Source organism: Electrona antarctica, assembly GCF_951216825.1.
Source record: "Electrona antarctica genome assembly, chromosome: 20".
Taxonomy (NCBI): Eukaryota; Metazoa; Chordata; class Actinopteri; order Myctophiformes; family Myctophidae; genus Electrona; species Electrona antarctica.
This window is the reverse complement of record NC_136801.1, coordinates 12752250-12762865: the sequence shown is the minus strand read 5'-3', so window position 1 is coordinate 12762865 and position 10616 is coordinate 12752250.

The following is a 10616-nucleotide window of genomic DNA, read 5'->3' as shown; positions in this document are numbered from 1 at the left end:
TGGGTGGGTGGGCACTGCAGTGAGACGTGGGCTTTGGGTGGGTGGGCACTGCAGTGAGACATGGGCTTTGGGTGGGTGGGCACTGCAGTGAGACATGGGCTATGGGTGGGTGGGCACTGCAGTGAGACGTGGGCTATGGGTGGGTGGGCACTGCAGTGAGACATGGGCTTTGGGTGGGTGGGCACTGCAGTGAGACATGGGCTATGGGTGGGTGGGCACTGCAGTGAGACATGGGCTTTGGGTGGGTGGGCACTGCAGTGAGACATGGGCTATGGGTGGGTGGGCACTGCAGTGAGACATGGGCTATGGGTGGGTTGGCACTGCAGTGAGACATGGCTATGGGTGGGTGGGCACTGCAGTGAGACATGGGCTATGGGTGGGTGGGCACTGCAGTGAGACATGGGCTTTGGGTGGGTGGGCACTGCAGTGAGACATGGGCTTTGGGTGGGTGGGCACTGCAGTGAGACATGGGCTTTGGGTGGGTGGGCACTGCAGTGAGACATGGGCTATGGGTGGGTGGGCACTGCAGTGAGACATGGGCTTTGGGTGGGTGGGCACTGCAGTGAGACATGGGCTATGGGTGGGTGGGCACTGCAGTGAGACATGGGCTTTGGGTGGGTGGGCACTGCAGTGAGACATGGGCTATGGGTGGGTGGGCACTGCAGTGAGACATGGGCTATGGGTGGGTGGGCACTGCAGTGAGACATGGGCTATGGGTGGGTGGGCACTGCAGTGAGACATGGGCTTTGGGTGGGTGGGCACTGCAGTGAGACATGGGCTATGGGTGGGTGGGCACTGCAGTGAGACATGGACTTTGGGTGGGTGGGCACTGCAGTGAGACATGGGCTTTGGGTGGGTGGGCACTGCAGCACTATCTGCAGTGTGTTGGGAGAACTTCCCAGGGTCAGAGAGAGAGAGAGAGAGGAGAGAGAGAGAGAGAGTGGAGAAGGGTGTGTCCCATGCCTGCTCTCTGCAGCAGCTCTGCACTAAAAGACGCAGAGAGGGAGAGAGAGAGAGTAGAGGGATAGAGAGAGAGAGAGAGAGAGGTTGCAGAAGAAGCAGTTGGGGCTCGTCTTGGGCAGTGTTGCCATATCTGCTTATTATGAGTGACTTTGAGCTTCTGTTTCTGTGAAGTTGCTGGTAAATTATAGGTAGATGCATGTTGCGGTGTTTTAGGCTTGTTTATAAAGAGTACTGCATATGCTTATTTTGGGCTTGTTTCATAATGTTGTTTAAACCAGTGGTTCCGATACATTTTCATGTCAACCCCGCCCCCCCAAATTATTATGTAGCCTAATTGTCTGCGTATACCCACGTGGTAAACATGCCAGGAACCCCCGCACCATATTTGTGGTGTTAAAATGTTTCAAATGTATTTCAAAATTGTCATTGTTTTTCCCATGATTTTTTTGGGGAAAAGAGCAGATGTGACACGTTGTGAGCTAGCTTTTAGGTGTGTGCGTGCGTGCGTGATTTGCAGCCCCCTGTTTAGTAAAATCCTGTTTGTTGATTTGACTCTGAATCTATAAGGGGCCGTTTATAAACTTTTGTTGTGTATTTAGGCCATTAAGGCCAATTCTAAAAAATGCTACAGTATCAAATTGTGTAAATGGCAGATCTACAAGCTCAGAACGCCTCGTATTGCGAGGCTTGTAAATTGTAGATCTACTATTTGTATTACTTTTGTGCGAAACTCTTGTACGATGAAGTACAGTAGGGCATTAATTAACGAAAAAGTAGAAACATTAAGGTTTCTGTCTGACGATAGCAACGATATATAATAACTAAAATAAAATAAGTGATATGGTTGCTTTCCCAGATCATGGCATGAGTTCAGATGCTAAAATATATGACAGGCAGCGCTCGTAGTGGGCTGCCGGCCAACACTGTGATGATAGAATAGCTGGTTCGTAACCCTAACAACCTTCTCTGCGGGCAGGGGGCAGACTGGCACTGCCCCCCCGCTGTGCCCCTCGACGCGGCCCGGGCTCTCCTCGCTCAACTCATCTTTTACTCACAGCTTGCTCTGGCGGTCGGGGGAAGATAGAAGGGGAATTATATCTGCATGAACACGTCCTCTTTTCAGGGAGATCACACTGAAGCTAATGCCACGTTAACCGCCGCGTGGTTTCTTGACCCTGCGCTGTAACTGTAGACAGTGGTGGGAAGTACTGTAACTAAGTGAATGTACTCGACCTAGTACTGTACTTGAGTACAATGTCGAGGTATTTCTTCTTACTTTGCTGGAGTGTTTCCAATTTTCACTACTTCACTACAATTATTTGAAGACGTTAGTTGCTATCCTTACTTTGAGGATTTTGGTTATTACAAAACATACATGTATACATTAACCATTTCAGCTCGTTATACTTTGGATATTTTATTTAAAATAGCCGAACTACAAGCTCACAATGCGTTGCAAGTGAAGGATAGCTGTCATTTACGTTTTTAATGACTGACAAGGCTGACAATGAAGATTATTTGTAGTGAGTGAGCAGGCAGGGATTTGTAGATGTTTTAGTTTAAGGACACTTGAACGAGAGGATGGAAAGAAGGAAGGACATTCATTCATGTCAATCTGAAACATTAATAAAACCTTTTTTGATATTGATTGTTTCTCCAACAACTGGATTTATTCTGCTTTGCTTTTTATTTTATTGTACCATGTAAAACACGTATAAGCCCTATATTGCTCCTGCGAAGTTGCTCAGCAGATCGTGTCTGTGTGGTCGCACCGTTCTGCTCCCAGGTGTGTGAGTGCATAGCTAACTAACTGTAAAAATGGGGTGCTATTAAAGAAGACATTTAATGCAGGTTCAGCAAACTGTAGGCCCACTAAAATGGTTAACAAACCGGGTTTAACCTTTAGTTCGTGGGACTCTCCTTACCTAGGGGATTGGGGCACGTAGTCCTCAGAGCATGCAGAAGATAGTCCAGGATCAGCTCTCTCTCTCGCATGCGCGCACACACACACACACACACACACACACACACTGTCCTATCCCAGTGGATGAAGGTTTCCGAGAGGAAGTAAATTATGCCGTTGGTCACACTTGGCAGCCTCAGAACATCTCTTTTTCTCATGACCTCCCGATCGCTCACAGGGGCCTTGGGAGGCTGTCACCTGGGCGGCATGCGTTGTCACAGCTTCCAGCTGCCGTGCATGGACCATATTTCATAGTGTGATAAATTCAATTCGAAAAAAAAAAAAAACAACCATGTTGACAGGGTACAAAACGGAGGTCAACATGAACCTAGTCTTAAGTTCACGCGATACACAAGGAAGCATTCGCTGTCAGTGCTGTTGGCAGTGGAGGAAAGTAACTAAGTACATGTCCTTGAGTATGAGTTTGAGGTGTTTTTACTTTACTGGAATATTTCCAATTCTCAATATATATCTCGGGTGCAAATATACTTTTATTCCAGTTATTTGAAAACGTTAGTTACTACCTCACTTTGTAGATTTAGATTTTTTTTTCCAAAACCTACATTAACCACTTTGGCAATTTAAAAATAGCCAATCAAGCTCACAATACGCTTGACAACTTGACATTGCTGCATACCGTAATTTTTACTTTTAATTTGCTACTACATTTTTGGTAAAGAAATGTGAGTACTGTTTCCACCACTGGCTATTGGTTATAACATTCAGTTGTCAGAATAAGGATGGATTTTGGAGGATATGGCAGGGCCTTGTTTTGGAATGGGATGTGTGTCCCCTCACTGAGGTTGTAATTGAGACTGGTCCTCCTGAGTACAGTCTGGTCTTGTCTCTCTAGTTCACGTCAGGTGAGGTGACAGACCACATGTTGGTTATGGTCTGCATCCTGGTTTACCATTTGTTGTTTTGGAAATAAGTTGAATCTTAACCTGCATGGCAAGAATTGATCAATTTTAGAAGAAAATTGCTACGGTTTATCTTATGAGTGATATTCTGCCTTTAATATGTATGACTTCACTTTGAGTGGGATATAGATGTGTTTAATGTAGCTGCACCGTATCAAAATAGGAAGTAATAATGTTGACCTTCAACTTGGTCTTGGTGTTACTGTATCTTGGTTTTGCCTGCAAACTGTCTTGAACATGTTGCTTTGACACTGCAATTTTTAAACGGAACTGGCACAACTGTCAGTTCCAAGAAAATGGGCCTTTTTTCCCTCCTCACTTTGTCAAAAGCACCCCAGCAGTCTGAGAACTCTGTCCTCCACGACCGCAAGCCCCTAACACATTGCTCATCCCATCTGCCTCTTGGGGGGGCAGGGGTTGACACAATTTCACTTTTCTAAGAAAGACAAACGGCTATTCCTCCTCTGAGACCCACCAAAACACCCTCTTCACACCACCACCACCACCACCCTTTTCTCTCATTCATGCACACTTGCACAGAACCCCCCCCCCCCCTCCCCCCCCCCCCCAATGGCCTCTCCCCTAAATCCCACTTCCTCCTGCACGTTGCTTTAATCGGGGAGTCTTAGTTAATCAGTTGTGTCAAAACATTAACGGTTCATCGAGGATATCACATTTCATGGCTGCTGTAATCTTTGTCCGTTGGACCGTTAGAATGCATTTTCTGGGTGTAAAAAGGCATGCCTTATCTGGAACTCAAAGAAGAGTGAAATGATTGCCACACTGCATCTGAAATACAATGACTACTAGAAAGCAGCAGCTCTCCACCAGGCCGGGTTGGCTACCCGTGCGGGGCCCCGCACAAATACTGTAGTCCTGCCACAAATGGGTGAAAGTTCTATGGGGAGTTGTGTCATGATCCAAGGAGTCCACAGGGGGAGCTAGATTCAAGAGTTATATGGGGAGTTGTGTCATGATCCAAGGAGTCCACGGGGGGCGCTAGATTCAAGAGTTATATCTTAGAGTATATATGAATAGAGACGGCACCCGAGTTCTCCTCCCATCCACTTGCATTAAGTTGCTCAAAAGCGCATGAGGCGATTTCACTGTGCATTCTGGGTAGGAACAGAGTGCATTCTGGGATGGATTGGGCCCAAACACATGAACGCGCTGCCGCTGACTATCATTGCAGGCATTCAGCGTTCACGTGTCATCGTGAACGTGCACAATGATAGTCAACGGACCAGCGCGTTCATGTGTTTGGGCCCACGCTGCAATATCAAATTCGGCCACTATGTCCATTTCGCCTCAGGGTTTCATCCGGGTGCCGTCTCTATTCATATATACTCTAAGAGTTATATGGGGAGTTGTGTCATGATCCAAGGAGTCCACAGGGGGTGCTAGATTCAAGAGTTATACGGGGAGTTGTGTCATGATCCAAGGAGTCCACAGGGGGAGCTAGATTCAAGAGTTATATGGGGAGTTGTGTCATGATCCAAGGAGTCCACAGGGGGAGCTAGATTAAAGAGTTATATGGGGGAAGTTGTGTCATGATCCAAGGAGTCCACAGGGGAGCTAGATTCAAGAGTTATATGGGGAGTTGTGTCATGATCCAAGGAGTCCACAGGGGGAGCTAGATTCAAGAGTTATATGGGGAGTTGTGTCATGATCCAAGGAGTCCACAGGGGGAGCTAGATTCAAGAGTTATATGGGGAGTTGTGTCATGATCCAAGGAGTCCACAGGGGGAGCTAGATTCAAGAGTTATATGGGGAGTTGTGTCATGATCCAAGGAGTCCACGGGGGGAGCTAGATTCAAGAGTTATATGGGGAGTTGTGTCATGATTCAAGGAGTCCACGGGGGGAGCTAGATTCAAGAGTTATATGGGGAGTTGTGTCATGATCCAAGGAGTCCACGGGGGAGCTAGATTCAAGAGTTATATGGGGAGTTGTGTCATGATCCAAGGAGTCCACAGGGGGAGCTAGATTCAAGAGTTATATGGGGAGTTGTGTGATGATCCAAGGAGTCCACAGGGGGAGCTAGATTCAAGAGTTATATGGGGAGTTGTGTCATGATCCAAGGAGTCCACAGGGGGAGCTAGATTCAAGAGTTATATGGGGAGTTGTGTCATGATCCAAGGAGTCCACAGGGGGAGCTAGATTCAAGAGTTATATGGGGAGTTGTGTCATGATCCAAGGAGTCCACAGGGGGAGCTAGATTCAAGAGTTATATGGGGAGTTGTGTCATGATCCAAGGAGTCCACAGGGGGAGCTAGATTATAGAGTTATATGGGGAGTTGTGTCATGATCCAAGGAGTCCACAGGGGGAGCTAGATTCAAGAGTTATATGGCGAGTTGTGTCATGATCCAAGGAGTCCACAGGGGGAGCTAGATTATAGAGTTATATGGGGAGTTGTGTCATGATCCAAGGAGTCCACGGGGGGAGCTAGATTCAAGAGGTATATGGGGAGTTGTGTCATGATCCAAGGAGTCCACGGGGGGCGCTAGATTCAAGAGTTATATGGGGAGTTGTGTCATGATCCAAGGAGTCCACGGGGGGAGCTAGATTCAAGAGTTATATGCCAAAGCGACCTTTTATAGCACAATCATGAGGCTTCCTTGGCCTACTGAGACTGTGCGTGCAAAGTTTCGCGGCAATCAGACGCCATGTTCATGATTTGTGGCACTCTGTGCAAAATGGACGCCTCCCGCTTTTTTTTTTTAATCCAATCGTAGCCAAGTGGTATGGAATCTGAAAAATGTGATAGATAAATCTTGATCACATGACTCCAGAGATAATATGTACAGATGTGTGTACGTTTTGGGGTAATGCAAAAAAGTGTGTTTTGCAAAAAAGGCCGTCAAATATTGACAGGCAGGAATGGGCGTGGCAAAAATGGGGAGTTGCATCACGATCCGAGCAATCCTGGAAAATAAACACCCGCCAAACAAGCGCCACCGTGTGTGTGTGTGTGTGTGTGTGTGTGTGTGTGTGTGTGTGTGTGTGTGTGTGTGTGTGTGTGTGTGTGTGTGTGTGTGTGTGTGTGTGTGTGTGTGTGTGTGTGTGTGTGTGTGTGTGTGTGTGTGTGTGTGTGTGTGTGTGTGTGTGTGTGTGTGTGTGTGTGTGTGTGTGTGTGTGTGTGTGTGTGTGTGCAGTTTCACACCGATCGGTCCAGGTGCTGGAGATTAGCTGTTCACAGACAGACGGAAGGACAACCTGGCAGAGCTTTTGTACTTTTTTTGTTTGGTGTTTTTTGTACCAAACAATAACCTTTTATAACTAAATATGGATCCAATATATTAACTAACATTGTTGTTCTATTTAAAAGTGCTCTTTGTACCCTTTTTGAACATCTTACTTTTGAGTCCACTCTTTGAGAAACTACTCAGTCTAACCAGATCAATTCATGTGGCACAAAACATTTGACAGTAATGCCCAGCGAGCGACCGTCGGAAAATATGTTTTGACATGCTTGATTTTTTATTAATGATCCAAGCTGTCGGCAGCAGACAGTAGCTAGTGGGTAGAGAGAGATCATGCTGGATCATGAAGGGCACAGAGTCAAGCCTCGCATCATCTAAACTCTAGACGCGTCCTTCTGTGGCTGTGTGCCGTTGAAGTGTCCTTGAGAAAGACCTGTAGAAGTCTAATTTGGTCCACAAAGCCGGATGCACCACGGTGGATTCAAACCCACATCCGCGTAATGGTGGGACTGGCAAGAACAGATTTTCAACTGAAACGCGTTATGAATACCTGCTGGCGACCGTTTCGAGGTCGCTGGATTTGGCCCGGGGCGAGAGTGTTTTGGGGCGAGCGTTCCAGTATTCGGTCGTTACACTCCGGACTCGGAGTAAAGCAAAAGTCTCTATGTTAACCTGAAACCAGAATGGAATTTCCCCGATTACATATCAAACTCTATTATACTATCGTGCCCACATATACATAACGCATCAACTTCCAGTTTTGACAGACCCTGTCTATTGCAATTTCCTCTCCTCGGAACAGGAGACAGCCGTTTTCTGTCTGTCTGAAGGAGCTATAAATCATGGGGGCCATGGGTCCTGATGACTGTGCAACTGTGGTTATTGTAGCTTCCAGAGCTGTTGGGGGGGGTGGGGGTGGGGGTTCTCTTCAGCCGTCCCTATGACTGAGTCATGTCCGACCGACCCGAGGAACATCCCTTATGAGAAGTCTGTCACCAACCATGTATGAAAATTGGCAGATATTGTGAGAGAAATAAGCAACCAGGTCTATGAATGAAGCGACCCCAAAATGCCCCAAACTGAAGCGACTATTATAGACCAAGTGAACACTTTATAAACCACTATGCACCGGATATTTGAGAATAACTGATCTGCGAGCTCACAGCGTGCCGCGATGCTAAACATAATTTGCAAAAACAAGCCCAAAGTCGCTTATATTAAGCAGACATGGCAACATATTCAGCGGTCGCCCTGTTAACAAAAGTGGCGAAACAGCAGCAACAGTTTCTCCTTTTTTTTTTTTTTTTGGGAAACAAAAAACGGAAGTCGTGAATACCACAAAGTGGAAGTGCTGGAGACCTTATGGCAGTTCAATTCAATATAAAGGCTCAGTTCCTACTGAAATCACCTGTGCCAAAAATAGTGTATGAGCTATACATCCTTCTATAAATGTTCTTAAACTTTTTCGTGCGAATTAGACCCCCAAACTGATGTATTATTGCGACCATAGGTCGCAGATTACTATGAAAACCTGCAAAACCTGTCAGTCAGTCCGTCCGTCCGTCCATCACGCCTAGTCCATATATGGTTGTCACTAGTCCATCACGCATCGTGACACGCTCCATACTGTATATGTCTGTCTCCATATATGAAGATCACGACAATGACCTCATCAAACCCTGGATAGCCATACATGTAGAGGACTGGATCATCACCTAGATCTGTGACTAAATTTGACTGAGGGTCTGCCATTGGATATTTTCAATTTTTGTTTTTTCATGTCATATGGAAGCAGGGAATCATAGCTTCAAATTGACATATTGGTTATTCAGTTTGACCCACCAGTTTTGGAGATATGGCTTATAGAGTAATGTCTTGCAGAAAACAGTGAGTTTAGAAAACGGGCTTGAAAGGTTCACTTCTGTGGCCTCTAACATTACACCTAGCTACATGTTTAAGCATTTATTTCATATTTACATGTCGATTTCAGCTCTGACACTTATTTCAGACATGCTCTAGTATGTGAAGAGTCTGCCTGTGCTATTAACTCATTTTGGAGGAAAAAAAAGTTTTTCTCCTCTGGTGAAAAGCTGGAGTTTGCGCGATGGCAGGCTCTCAGTCAAATCTGGTCACATACTGTATGGAGCCTGGCCAGCAACTCTACATCTGACCTCAAACTGCAAACCCTTAGATCTCCGTTCTTCATATATGGAGCTGACCTGTTCTGACATTCCAGATGTTGATCCCTCCCCACCCGTCCTTCCTCTTCGATGCCTTTTGACTGATACCCGTCCATTCAAACTCTAGACGGGCCCGCCCCAAAGTTATTAGCGCAGCTGCGACCGGCAGCCGGCGAAAACTAAGAGTTCTCAACAGGCCCGAAAATGAAGGCCCGGGCACCCCAGGCCGGACATGGGGGGCTGCATGGTGGCCAAAATATATATAAATATATATATGTGGTTTTTTTTGTCAATTGTAACTTCCTACTCATTTATATTTTTCATTTCATTCATGCTTTGTAATGAACAGTTTTGCAACATTACATGATTGACATGACTCGCATGCTGATTGGCTATAGTATGCTCCAAAATGAGTAAATAAATCAAGTGTCTAGAAAAAGAAGTACTTGTCTTAGTTGTCTTGCATATTTAGTTGTTTATATTGTACAACTTAGCCATTGATTAGCCATTGAGTTCTCACAGATGTGTACCCAGATATTGTAGGCTATTATTATACACCCCCCCCCCCCCCCCCCACCCAAAAAAGACAATGTGTTTGGTACCCCTAAAAAAGAAAAGAAGACAAATCTGTGCCCCCCCCCCCCCCCCCCCCCCCCCCCACCTGCTGGGAGAGCCTATGAACAGCGTGGTTATCTCAGTATAGAATCTGAGCGCATGCAGCATGTGTAGTGTAGCCCGCCGTGGCAGAGCGAGGCTAGGGGAGGTTTTCTCTCTGACTGTGTGCCAGTCATCCAGCTATAGGCCCTTGGTGTGGTGGTGGTTGCACTGAGTTTAGCTGAGCTGGGCACCCCAGCTGCTCACTGAGCGTTCACATTACTGTAATCAAGCCGCTGGCAGTTGTAATCTAGCACCATCGATGCGGTGCCTTTCCACATCCAGCCTTAATGCCATGGTTCTCTGCCTTTTAGACTCCTCTTACACACACAGTGAGAACGAACAGAGGCGGAGGGGAGGGGAGGGGAGGGGAAGGAAGCCAGCTTTCCCCTGGACTGCGAATCCCTCCTGGTCTCCTCTGCAGGGCGTGTCACTCAATACACCATTCGCTTTACTCTGTCGAGGAAACGCATTTTACTGCATCGTTGCTGATTACAGATGCTTTTTGTCCCCCGGCCCTTTCCAATTTACCATCATTATTTACAAATGTAACTTAATATATTTTCAGTTGGCATTTTGTAAAGATATTAAGTCACGTCATCACATCACAGCTGCCCTTTCTTTAATGGGATACATGTAATGATGGTGGTGCATACATATGTCTTCTGCACCAACTGTGATGCAAACACAGGTCTCATCACCATGCTGGCTTGTGGTGGTGACATTTCTATCAA